This window comes from Balaenoptera borealis (genome assembly GCF_965194805.1).
Source record: "Balaenoptera borealis genome assembly, chromosome: 12".
Classification (NCBI taxonomy): domain Eukaryota; kingdom Metazoa; phylum Chordata; class Mammalia; order Artiodactyla; family Balaenopteridae; genus Balaenoptera; species Balaenoptera borealis.
Window position 1 is genome coordinate 30,170,567 of NC_138869.1, and position 14,203 is coordinate 30,184,769.

The 14,203-nt window shown below is 40.5% G+C and overlaps 1 pseudogene across 1 annotated transcript in view; it reads left to right on the forward strand.

Moving 5' to 3' along the window:
* Positions 1 to 3,630, forward strand: part of LOC309607379 (cadherin-related family member 3-like) — a 45,734-nt pseudogene extending 42,104 nt beyond the window's left edge. The window contains exon 19 of the transcript in view: positions 1,802 to 3,630. The product of the transcript in view is annotated as a cadherin-related family member 3-like (transcript). The remainder of the gene's footprint in view (positions 1 to 1,801) is intronic.
* The last annotated feature ends 10,573 nt before the right edge of the window (positions 3,631 to 14,203 follow it).

Genomic DNA, 14,203 nt, shown 5'->3' on the forward strand with positions numbered 1-14,203 from the left:
TTAAAAATGCTTTTGTATGAATTGTTCATTCTCACTGCTATTTATGAGATAGTGACTATTATTATTACCCTCGTTTTACAAATGAGAAACCGTGGCACAAAGACACAAGGTAACTTCCCCAGAATCATAACTTCCCCAGTGAGAGGAAAGAGTCAGGATTAAAAGTCTGACATGGGAACCCTCCCCTTACACAAGTCATGACCTTTCCTGCCAATGGCCTGGTAAAAACCAGTGCATTAACAAACACTGGGCCCTAGATTGCTCCCTTCTACAAAACAAAACCAAAAACAAGTGTACGTGGTGTAACAAAGACAACAAGCAACTGCAATCCCTTTTTGCCCCTTTAGCGTTTGACTGACCCTCATTGCCTTTGGTTTTCTCAATACTGAGGACAGTTACTTGTGTGTTTAGACCCATGCATTTGGCTTTATTTTGAACCTGGATGTTTGATGTGTGACTCAGCAATCAGTTTTCAATTTCCAGTGTGCACTATTGAGTAACGGTGTAGATTTTTTTGGTGGAGGGACAGGTCTGTGAGGGAAGTGCATTGTCCACCCTAGCCCAGGGGCCCTGGAAGAAGAATCACCTTTCAATTAATGGATTTTTGAGAGGTGACTCAGCACATTGAAGTGTCACATGACACTTAGAGAAGAGAAACGTTTTAAAATAAAAATAAGGTTAGCTGTTTGCATTGGGACATTCCATCATTTATCAAATGTTCTGGGGAACCCAGAATATGATGCATAAGGCATTGCTTTATTCATGGAGTCTAATCAAAGTGAAAGAAGGCATCCCCCTACCCTAGGTGGTTAGTGGTTACAGCTCTGTAGCTGGACTCCCTGGGTTCAAATCTAGGTCTGCCACTTACACATGGCGTGGCCTTAGCAAGTTACTTAACGTTTCTGTGCCCCAGTTTCCTCATCTCTAAAATGTGGCTCATAATATGTATATATCTCACAAGGATGTTGAATGGATTAAATGAATTAATATATAAAAACAGTCTAACATATAGTAAATAAGAAGTCAACTGCTATTATTGTTATTATTATTTTATTTATTAATTATACCCTAGTCACCTAAGAAACAACAATTGGTTGACTTCCTACTATATCAGGCCCTATTTACCCTGTTTATTTTCTCTTATATTATTCTTATTTCATTATTGTTTCTATGAAGGATTGACTGATTAAACTCAGACACCGTAAAAGGCACACCACTTTAGGGACAATTAAAAAAATAGCTTGGTGTATTCTTTTTTTAAAACTTTTGATTTTACAATAATTATAGGCTTACAAGAAATTGCAAAAAATGGTACAGAGAGGATTGTGTACTCATCACCTAGCTTCCCTCAAAGGCAACATCTTTCATAACCACAGTACCAAAACCTGGACACTGACATTTCTACAATACAATTAACTAGACTACAGCCTTTGCTCTGACTTGACCAGTTTTTACATGCACTTATTTTTTTATATGTCTCTGTGTTTAGTTCCGTGACATTTAATCACCTATATAGATTTATATCACCACAACCACAGTCAAGAGAAAGAACTGTTCCTTCACCGCAAAAGTGCTCTCTTGTGCTAAAGGGGCAATGTTTAATGCATGTGAAATCACATGCTGCTTCAAGTTTTGCTTCTAATTTTTCTTTTGGTAACAAAGCAAAACTTGAGAAGATGAGCAACTCGTCACTAGGCTGGCTATACAGCAAACGTTCAGTAGACTCTTTGTGGGACGAATAAATGCTTTGTAACTTCATTATAATTCACTTTCTCTGTGTTTTGGATCCTTCTCCCCCCGGTCTCTGGGAACGTGTATGAATATAATAGCAGAACAGATGCAAGAAAATGGAAGAAGCCCCCAGGTACCGGGAGGGGTCCTGGGCAAACATATACTTGATCCCAGAGGCCCATCCTTCTGAGCAGTCTACAATCTTAAAAACTCCTGTGCAAGGCTAGTGTCTTCCTGGGTCTCTGATTGCTTTTTTAGTGTCTGTCACTATCATCAGGCACTTTACCCTTGGCTATCTAAAATTAAATTGTAGATGTGAGGCCAGCTGCTTTGTTTGTGTTTATAGCCTTCTGTAATCTTCCAGTTCAATGCTGACTGAGGGCAGCAGGTATGGTCAACCTTGAGTCTCTGAATATGTTTTGCTGCAAACTAGCGACTCAACTGATACACGTTCCTTGCCTGACTTTGCCCAGTGGAAGGCATGCTTGTTACGACTGGAGACTTTGTTTTCCTCACTGCTGTAGCCCCAGCATATGCTTGACACCTAGTGGGGACTCCATGAATATTTGGTGAATAAATATCTTTGAATATATGAATTCAGATCTCTTGCCTTTAATTCACATTACTTGTTACTCCTATGACCCATGGAGCAGAAATGGGAATTATCTTTAGAAAAGAACTTTTTTAGGTTTTTGGAAGTCATAAAAAAATGCAGGATTTTTCTCAGCATTTTTAAAAAGCACCATTGACCTTGCTTTTAATTTTCTTTTTATAGCGCTCTGGAGAATGACCACCTGAAAACTTCACTTATTAATGAATTGCCAAAGAAACGTGGGCATCCAGTCTTTTGAGAGCTATGTACTCAGACTAGTAGTTCTTAAATACCTAGGAGCTCTCTGATGATCATCCTTGGTTGTAGAAGACACAATAGCAGAGACCAGAAGGATTGTTGATGGTAGAGGGTAAATCCACACTTAACCCCAAATAGAGTTCAAGCTGGGATAATTTTTTTAAAACAAATCTTATTCAAAGTAAAACTGACCATGAGCAAAGAACTAAAATATATTTGAGTCAGAGGATAATGGGGACTTGGATGGTCAGAAATATCAGCCTTGATATTTATGCCCCTTTGCACGTGTACACACAGATTTCTTTTCAGTCCAGGAACACCTCACTTCCCAACATGAGAGCACCTGAAAATAAACAGGCTCCTATTTTATGTATGTAGCTCACATGGGTCGATCCTCAGGAGGTGCCGGTGTGGAGGACATCGGTGGATTTGAAGTTTGGAGCTTGGACAAGTCACACCGCCTCTCAGAAATTCACTTTTCTTCTTCTGGAAAATGTACACTGTCATTCCTGCCCCATTTCATCTCATAGTTCTGTTGTGAGAAACAGCATAAAACGGTTGAGATTCTACACTTGGCGGCACTTTTTGAACTGCAAGCACTATTTAAGAGTAAAATAGGATTAGTTTCATTAAGTCAAAATTGGCTGCTCAGAGAGCAGTGACTTGGAATACAGAGACGGTCACTGCATGTTTCTAGGCCAGTCTATGTTGGAATTGGTTGATAATTAGCTTCACAACTTCTGTGAAAGGAATATACTGCCTTGTTCCAGATGGCAGGATAATTCTTCACTAGGGGAGAGACCAAGGATTCTCTGCGAAAATGCTCTCCCCTCTCCAGCAAGGCTCTCACTGGATCAGTTATGCTAAGATGGATGTAGATATGTGAGTCTCCATCTGCCATCACCTGAGCTTTTGAGAAAAAAAAAAGCAAGCTTTTATAAACTTCCTTTTCAAAGTCTGGATTGGATCAATTAGTACTTAATCTGCCTGTGCCAAATCAAGAAAAATTGGTGTTTACTTTCTTGAGTGTTGAGTGTTTACTTTCTTCCGTTGAGTGTTTACTTGAGTGTTTACTTTCTTCCGTTGAGCTGTCTTGGGTCTCAGTTTCAGACATGGCCGAGGAAGAAAGTCCGAGCTGGTGACAGCAGTAAAGGAGTTGTTTGGGAGGCAGCTAAAGAGGGCTGCTTTCAGGGGCACGGCTCTGGAATTTGACCTCTCTATTAGGTCAGAATCCATTTGCCTCCAAACTCTAGATGTTCTTTTCTCCTCCAGTTTAATAAGGATTGTATTAGTTTGCTGAGGCTGCCATAACAAATCGCCAATAAACTGTGGCTTGAAACAAGAGAAATTTATTCTCTCACAGTTCTGGAAGCTAAAATTCTATACTTGATCTTAGCCAAAAGGCCGAGAAGCGATGGAAGCTAAAATTCTAAAATTGAAGGTTGGCAGGGCCACATTCCCTCGGGAGGCTCTCAAATCCATTCCTTGCCTCTTCCAGCTTCTGGGGCCTGCCGTGGCCTTCCTGGGTTTGTGGCTGCATCCCTCTCCGCTCTGACTCGGCGTTACTTTGTTTTCTCTTCTAGGTGTCTGTCAAATTTCCCTCTGCCTCACTCTTATAAAGGACATTGGGTATTGGATACAGGGCCCACCGGATAATCCAGGTGGATCTCCTCATCTCAAGATCCTCAACTTACTCACATCTGGAAAGGCTTTTTCAAATAAGGTCATCTTCAAAGGTTCTGAGGATTAGGACGCGGACAAATCTTTTTGGGGGTTATCATTCAACAAACTATAATAATTTTGGAAATCTAGGATTTTCCTGGTGGCGCAGTGGTTAAGGATCCACCTGCCAATGCAGGGGACACGGGTTCGAGCCCTGGTCCGGGAAGATCCCACATGCCGCAGAGCAACTAAGCCCGTGCACCACAACTACTGAGCCTGCATTCTAGAGCCCGTGAGCCACAACTACTGAGCTTGCGTGCCACAACTATTGAAGCCCACGTACCTAGAGCCCATGCTCCACAACAAGAGAAGCCACCACAATGAGAAGCCTGCACACCGCAACGAAGAGTAGACCCCGCTCGCCGCCACTAGAGAAAGCCCATGTGCAGCAATGAAGACCCAACGCAGCCAAAAATAAATAAATAAATGAAATAAAAGAAAATCTTTAATATGAGGTATATAAATCAACACACTCTTTCTGGTGGACAACATGACTATTTTACTTTATTTAAAAAATATTTGAGTACCTACAGTGTGCCGAAATTGTTTTAAGGCCTTTAATCAATAAAAGTGCAGATGCCTGTGACCTGGTAGTTTTACTGATTGGAATTTCCCTGAAGATATGCTTACAAATGATCTACAAAAAGTTATTTTTTAGATGGTAGCATTGTGTGTAAGAGAAAAACTGGAATAATATCAAAGTGTCCATTCATAAGGGATTAGTTGGAAAATCACACTGAGTTTATATTCTTATTATGGAATGTACGATGTGGCTATTAAAAATAATTAGGCATATATTGATATGGAAGATATATTAAGTGATAAAGTTTGGCAAACTACACAATCCTTATTAATATACGTAAATAAAAATCAGCATCTGTACAGATACATATGTTGGTATATGCATAAAGTTTAGGGGGCAGTGAGAAATCACAGAGAACTCTAAATAGTGATTATCTTTTTAGAGAAATTATGGGGGAGGGAAATGCAGAGGATGAAGGAAGTATTTTACTTTTCATAGTTTTATGAACCACTGAATTTTCTAAACTTATACTGTGTTATTTTTATTTTTTAATAATGTAAGTAGAATTTATCTGGTGGTGAGAATTTAGGACATTCATTTCTTTTTTTAATACCTCATTGTCAAGTTTTATAAGAAGTCTGAGGCTTTTCTTTCAAATCAACTTGAAACTAGGATCAGATCTTTCTACTGCTTCGTATATTTTCTTCCTTGATTTGTATAATTATTGTTGCTCTTCCATCTGCCTCTTTTTCTCCTTGTGAAATTGATTATTCTCCTGTTAGGTCTCCAGGATTTAGTAGCTAATCTCTTATCTTTTCCGCTCATGATTTCTAACACATTGAATTAGTGCTCTGCTGTTTCAGAGATTTCTTTCACTTGATCTTCGTCACTAATTTGGGTCTCAACAGTGACCACTCAGTTTCAGCTCATCTGATGACTTTTTAAGTTTTAAAATCATGTTTTCAGTTCCAGGAAGGGGTGTGTGTGTGGGTGTGTGTGGGGGTGTGTGGGTGTGTTTGTGTGTGTAAGGGAGGTGTGCACACGTGTACATTATTCATGGAATCTAAGTCATCTTATTATCTATTTTTGTTGAAGTTGTCCATTTTAGTAGAGGTCTGTTCTGAATATTTTATATTTTATTCCACAAGGTTCCTGGTTCCCATAGGCTCTTGGGCCCCTTGGGCTTCTTGTCATTTTTGTCTGTCTGCTTTGGGGCTGAGGTCGAGTTGCTATGGACTTTTCTGAGGCAGTGGTGGAGCCACTGCTGTCTCTCCTGGGTGGGCTGATGGTACAGCAGAAGCAGGCATTCAGACCTCTTGTGACAATGGGGCTTCCCTTGGCTTCTCAGTTGCAGGGACAGAGGACCTTCTCCCAGACTCTCTCAGTGCTTCTGCAGGTCTATGGGGGTCAGGGAGACATGGCATCTCTATATTGGTTAAAGTCTTATTCTCTCTGGTGGGGTAGGGGGTGCCCAGTGAGCTTGAGCTCCAAAAGTGAGAGCTTCCCTTTCAGGTCCATGCAATGAGGCTCTCCTGTGCTGGTCCTGTGGTTCTCTTCTGGTTTGAAGGGGAGAAAATCTTGGCAGACTTTCAATTACTTCCTCCATGCCTTATCTACACACCACCTGGAGCTGCCCCATCCAGTCGAGCCCAGCCTCAATCAAGAACCCCAGCCAATCTACAGATGCATGAGTCCAGCTCAGGTGAGCAGAACTGCCCAGCTATGGCCAGCCTAGATAACCTAACCTTTAGCTGACCCTCAAGCGTGTGAACTACAACAATAAATGAGAGTTGTTCAAAGCCACTGGTTTGTTACATAGTAACAGCTAATTGCTATGTAACAGCAAGGAGGTGGGATGCTGTCTTTTATATTTCTATTTCAAAAAGAGTTAACAAGTAAGTGTTGTTCAAAAACAAAAACAAAAAAAACGGAGACCAAAGAAAATATTTAACAGGTGGAAAAAAGAGATCTGATATAACTTGCACTAAGAGAAGTTGTAGAACCTCAGAGTTAAAAATACTGGACTGTATTTTGCTTCAAGATACGGGGCTGTGTCCTACCCAAAGTTCCATTCCATAGCCCCTGGCCCAAGAGATGGGCCCAACATTTATTAAATAAATAACTTCTGAATATTCCCAGTCAAATCCTTATCTGAGAGACTAAGTGAGAAAAGTTTTCCCTGCAGTATTTCCATTCTTGGTCCTGGGTCTGCTTAAGCATCTTCATGACGGGGTACTCACTACCTACCAGACAGCTATCTCCTTTGTGGGATAACAATAATTATTAGAAATATTTTGTTGAAGCAAAGACGAAATCTAGTTGGCAGTGTGAAATCTAAACTCAACAATTCACAGGTGTGAGTTCTTCCCTCGTTAAGACGCCCCCTTGGATGAAACGGGCATATTTTCACGGGCTGATAAACAAGCTGCTATGGATCAGAACATCTGCATAATAGTTTCCACTTATCATTGTTACCTTAAATTCTATCCAGCTCCAAAATTACACTCTTTCATCTGTAATAAATGATTTACCTTTAGCTGGAAAAAGCAAAACGATCCCTTTTGGATTAAAATTACCTAAGAATGTAATTAACGGCATCTCATTTTGTTAGCTCATCATCTTAACTCTCTGGAAGTCTTTAAATAGGAAAAATTGGCACTTTTATTGTGTTCTTGATGTATTGCAAACATTGCTTATGAGTACACACGGTTACAGGGCCAGTCCAGGCACTCCATTGGATCGAAAACAAATTTGTGTTTATTGTAGTGAAAAATAACGTTAAACTGTTCCTATTTAATGTTACAAGGTATCTTAACATTCACCAACCTGCCTGATTGTAGGTAAGGCTCAAGGACAAAGACTATTAGTTAAGTTCTCTCTCTCACTCATCCTTTTAGAATAAGTCAATATGAAAGTCTCTATTCAATTTATATTAAATGATCAATAAAATATCTAATGCACAGTGTTTGAGAAAAGTCCTCAATTGTATTTATTATAATAATAATTACTAGCCAGTAGTACTGTGACTGTTCTTAGCTTTGCGAGCTTTCTAGATCATCACACAATATACTGGATCCTCTAACCCTTCCCTACCAGCACATTCACTCTCTCCTTCCCAGACAAAACTGGGTTGTTTTCATCTAATCCAAGAACTAACATAACTATGGCAATAAACCTTCTTCTTGGCCGCCTTCTGAGGTCAAAAGCTAGTGGAGGCTTGGCGGAGAGAGTCAGGTAGAATCCCAAAGGCTCTGTTATTATAGTTCTGGGCTCTCCTAGCTCAGGCTGTAGAGACTGAAGAAACCCATGGGCTGATGGCACAAACATTTAACTGGGTAAAAGCCAAATCCAGCAGGCAAGAAGTGCAAGCCTGATGACGTAGGGGTTAAAATCATCCATTACTTATGGCTTGCTCTCCACTGTTGTGTTCCAGCATCAAGCTCCACGCATGGCCCATAGTGGGTACTTAATAAGTGAATATGCAATAAACAAAGGAAGGTGAGATTGCTTATCAGAAACCAGAGGAGTGTTTCCATTTTCAATCTGGGCAACTTGATAGTTAACCACACGGCAGGCAGGTTGCATTCCCCTTTTGACTTGTATGCTTTTGGGTTCTCTTCCAGATCCAGTCTATTTTGGGCTATCACCATGATATTGCAATTATAGGCCTTACCCATTGCCCCTGTTACTAACGCAGGGTTGCCAAATATCTGGCACAGACGCTGCTGTTCTGCACATGGACCGTGACAGACATTGCTAATGGATTGCAGCACCGCCTTTCTGTTGAGCGTGTACGCACCCTGCGGCAGACACGGAGTTGCGGCATCCAGATTCCCTTTCAAGGAAATATTTGCTGTCCAGCTGCAAGGAGTATGGTCAGCAGACACTCCAGCTGCAGAGTGTCCCCTGCCTGGAAGGCTTCCCAGGGCAGCCTTCACCTAGTGACTGAGCCAGGTAGGTGGTTGAGGTGGGGGTGTGGGGAACGGTGGTCATAACGGCCCAGCCATTCCAGGGCACTGTTGGACAACTCTGATGGAAAAAGCCAGCTCCAGAGCCCTGCTCATCTACAACCTGAAGTTGGCTGATGCTTTGTCAGCCTTGCTTTGTGCTTTGTTTTCTCCCTCTACCCAATACTGCTTCTTTCCCCTTCTCTTCCTAGGTGTTGATCCCTAATAAACACCTCAAACTCCAGACTCTCAAGGTTTCAGGGTCTGCTTCCGGAGAACCCAACATGGCAGTCCCTGCCACTAGATTGGGGCTGGCATGTGGAATTAAGTCCATTTTCCATGCCTGTCCTTCCTAAGGCCAGTGCTCACTGATAGTGATACAATCAAGATACTCAGAACATTCCAATAATTCCCCCCAAATAGACAAGCCCAAATCCTTCTTTGGCCTGCAGGCCACAGAGGATACAGCCAGTTACTGCTGCTTTGACTCATTTCAGCAAAAACTCATGCCTTCCTTCAAACCATTCAAATAACGTCCTTCGTTGTCTAAGAGAGGGTTTCTCAATTGTGGCACCATTGACATTTGGGGCTGGATAGTTCTTCGTCGCTGGGGGCTGTCCTGTGCATTGTAGGATGTTTAGCAGCATCCCTGGCCTCACCCACTACATGTCAGCAATACCCACCTCCCACCAGTGGTGGTGACAACTCAATGTCTTCAGACATTGTCAAATGGCTCCCAGGGGGCACAAGCTACCTGCTCGAGAACCACTGGTCTCAGAGTTCTGTCTGGGGAGGTGGTCTCCAGGTAAGGGACGTGAAACCCTGAGCATGTTTCAAAACACTCCTTCTCTGGACTTCCCTGGTGGCGCAGTGGTTAAGAGTCCGCCTGCCGATGCAGGGGACATGGAATATGGCAAAGGAAACTTGCAAGGCTGGACTTATTTGACTATAGAACACTTTTACAAAATGGAACCACTGTTCACAACTGGCGTTCCATGGAACACACTGTGAGAAGACCCTCTTCTCTTTTTAAATAAGAAAATGAAGTCATTTTTCAAGGTCCCCCAGGTGCTGAACTGAAAGATTAGTCTGAAGCAGAGGTGTGCCTCCTTTTAGGGTCATCATCTCTCTCCCTACGGCCAGGCAATGTTTGAGAACTGTATTCACTCTTGATACCAAGGTGTAAATAATACAGAGAAAGGTCCATTTGGTTATTTCCTAAAGCACATGGGGGTCCTTCTCATTTGGTTATGTAAACCCCCGGTTGATTGCTTGGTTGTGTCTGTGGCCCTCGGTCCTCTCAAACTCACCCCGCCATCTGCGGCTGGATTCATTTCCAATTTCACTCTTCTCACTTGTATAATTGCTGCTTTAATAATTAACTTCAAAGCCCATCTGATCCTAAGCTCTTTGGGGCCGGAGCTCCCAATGCTAAAAAAGAAGCCAAAACGAGACGGGAAAAGGCTCCTACAACTTAAAGCCAGGTGTGTGTTGTTTAAAAGCAAACATGAACACTAGGATTTAGTGGGACAGTTTCGATTAGAATCAGAGAGCCCCTTGATATTTATAGGACATTCCACCCAAAAACAACAGAATACACATTTTTCTCAAGTGCTCATGGAACATTCTCCAGGATAGATCATATCTTGGGTCACAAATCAAGCCTTGGTAAATTTAAGAAAATTGAAATCGTATCAAGTATCTTTTCCGACCACAACGCTATGAGACTAGATATCAATTACAGGAAAAGATCTGTAAAAAATACAAACACATGGAGGCTACACAATACATTACTTAATAATGAAGTGATTACTGAAGAAATCAAAGGGGAAATCAAAAAATACCTAGAAACAAATGACAATGGAGATACGACGACCCAAAACCTATGGGACGCAGCAAAAGCAGTGCTAAGAGGGAAGTTTATAGCAATACAAGCCTACCTCAAGAAACAGGAAACATCTCGAATAAACAACCTAACCTTGCACCTAAAGCAATTAGAGAAAGAAGAACAAAAAAACCCCAAAGCCAGCAGAAGGAAAGAAATCATAAAGATTAGGTCAGAAATAAATGAAAAAGAAATGAAGGAAACAATAGCAAAAATCAATAAAACTAAAAGCTGGTTCTTTGAGAAGATAAACAAAATTGATAAACCATTAGCCAGACTCATCAAGAGAAAAAGGGAGAAGACTCAAATCAATAGAATTAGAAATGAAAAAGGAGAAGTGACCACTGACACTGCAGAAATACAAAAGATCATGAGAGATTACTACAAGCAACTCTATGCCAATAAAATGGACAACCTGGAAGAAATGGACAGATTCTTAGAAATGCACAAACTGCCGAGACTGAACCAGGAATAGAAAATATGAACAGACCAATCACAAGCACTGAAATTGAAACTGTGATTAAAAACCTTCCAACAAACAAAAGCCCAGGACCAGATGGCTTCACAGGTGAATTCTATCAAACATTTAGAGAAGAGCTAACACCTATCCTTCTCAAACTCTTCCAAAATATTGCAGAGGGAGGAACGCTCCCAAACTCATTCTACGAGGCCACCATCACCCTGATACCAAAACCAGACAAAGATGTCACAAAGAAAGAAAACTACAGGCCAATATCACTCATGAACATAGATGCAAAAATCCTCAACAAAATACTAGCAAACAGAATCCAACAGCACATTAAAAGGATCATACACCATGATCAAGTGGGGTTTATCCCAGGAATGCAAGGATTCTTCAACATACGCAAATCAATCAATGTGATACACCATATTAACAAATTGAAGGAGAAAAACCATATGATCATCTCAATAGATGCAGAGAAAGCTTTCGACAAAATTCAACACCCATTTATGATAAAAGCCCTGCAGAAAGTAGGCATAGAGGGAACTTTCCTCAACATAATAAAGGCCATATATGACAAAGCCACAGCCAACATTGTCCTCAATGGTGAAAAACTGAAACCATTTCCACTAAGATCAGGAACAAGACAAGGTTGCCCACTCTCACCACTAGTATTCAACATAGTTTTGGAAGTGTTAGCCACAGCAATCAGAGAAGACAAAGAAATAAAAGGAATCCAAATCGGAAAAGAAGAAGTAAAGCTGTCACTGTTTGCAGATGACATGATACTATACATAGAGAATCCTAAAGATGCTACCAGAAAACTCCTAGAGCTAATCAATGAATTTGGTAAAGTAGCAGGATACAAAATTAATGCACAGAAATCTCTTGCATTTCTATACACTAATGACGAAAAATCTGAAAGTGAAATTAAGAAAACACTCCCGTTTACCATTGCAACAAAAAGAATAAAATATCTAGGAATAAACCTACCTAAGGAGACAAAAGACCTGTATGCAGAAAATTATAAGACACTGATGAAAGAAATTAAAGATGATACAAATAGATGGAGAGATATACCATGTTCCTGGATTGGAAGAATCAACATTGTGAAAATGACTCTACTACCTAAAGCAATCTACAGATTCAATGCAATCCCTATCAAACTACCACTGGCATTTTTCACAGAACTAGAACAAAAAATTTCACAATTTGTATGGAAACACAAAAGACCCCGAATAGCCAAAGCAATCTTGAGAATGAAAAATGGAGCTGGAGGAATCAGGCTCCCTGACTTCAGACTATATTACAAAGCTTCAGTAATCAAGACAGTTTGGTACTGGCACAAAAACAGAAATATAGATCAATGGAACAGGATAGAAAGCCCAGAGATAAACCCACACACATATGGTCACCTTATCTTTGATAAAGGAGGCAAGCATATACAGTGGAGAAAAGACAGCCTCTTCAATAAGTGGTGCTGGGAAAATTGGACAGATACATGTAAAAGTATGAAATTAGAACACTCCCTGACACCATGCACAAAAATAAACTCAAAATGGATTAAAGACCTAAGTGTAAGGGCAGACACTATCAAACTCTTAGAGGAAAACATAGGCAGAACACTCTATGACATACATCACAGCAAGATTCTTTTTGACCCAGCTCCCAGAGAAATGGAAATAAGAACACAAACAAATGGGACCTAATGAAACTTAAAAGCTTTTGCACAGCAAAGGAAACCATAAACAAGACCAAAAGACAACCCTCAGAATGGGAGAAAATATTTGCAAATGAAGCAACTGACAAAGGATTAATCTCCAAGATTTACAAGCAGCTCATGCAGCTCAATAACAAAAAAACGAACAACCCAATCCAAAAATGGGCAGAAGACCTAAATAGACATTTCTCCAAAGAAGATATACAGATGGCCTACAGACACATGAAAGAATGCTCAACATCATTAATCATTAGAGAAATGCAAATCAAAACTACAATGAGATATCATCTCACACCGGTCAGAATGGCCATCATCAAAAAATCTAGAAACAATAAATGCTGGAGAGGGTGTGGAGGAAAGGGAACTCTCTTGCACTGGTGGTGGGAATGTAAATTGATACAGCCACTATGGAGAACAGTATGGAGGTTCCTTAAAAAACTATGAATAGAACTACCATACAACCCAGCAATCCCACTACTGGGCATATACCCTGAGAAAACCATAGGTCAAAAAGAGTCATGTACCAAAATGTTCATTGCAGCTCTATTTACAATAGCCAGGACATGGAAGCAACCTAAATGTCCATCGACAGATGAATGGATAAAGAAGATGTGGCACATATATACAATGGAATATTACTCAGCCATAAAAAGAAATGAAATGGAGGTATTTGTAATGAGGTGGATGGAGTTAGTCTGTCATACAGAGTGAAGTAAGTCAGAAAGAGAAAAACAAATACAGTATGCTAACACATATATACGGAATCTAAGGAAAAAAAAAAAAGAAAAAAAAAAGGCCATGAAGAACCTAGTGGCAAGACGGGAATAAAGACACAGACCTACTAGAGAATGGACTTGAGGATATGGGGAGGGGGTGGGGTGAGATGTGACAGGGTAAGAGAGTGTCATGGACATATAAACACTACCAAATGTAAAATATATAGCTAGTGGGAAGCAGCTGCATAGCACAGGGAGATCAGCTCGGTGCTTTGTGACCACCTAGAGGGGTGGGATGGGGAGGGTGGGAGGGAGGGAGATGCAAGAGGGAAGAGAAATGGGAACATATTGTATATGTATAACTGATTCACTTTGTTATAAAGCAGAAGCTAACACACCATTGTAAGGCAATTATACTTCAATAAAGATGTTTAAAAAAAAAGTATAAATCATGCTTCAAAAATGTCTTTGTAAAAAAAAAAAAAATCAGAGAGCCTTTTGAGAAACTCATATAATATGAATGACTCTTGAGGCCTCAGGAGCTAAAAGACTTAAGAGTGGAGTAATGTCTTATGTGGGAGTTAGGGTGTAAAGTCAGCACATAAGGCAAAAATTGTGTAGAGTCAAAATTACCCTTGAAAATCTT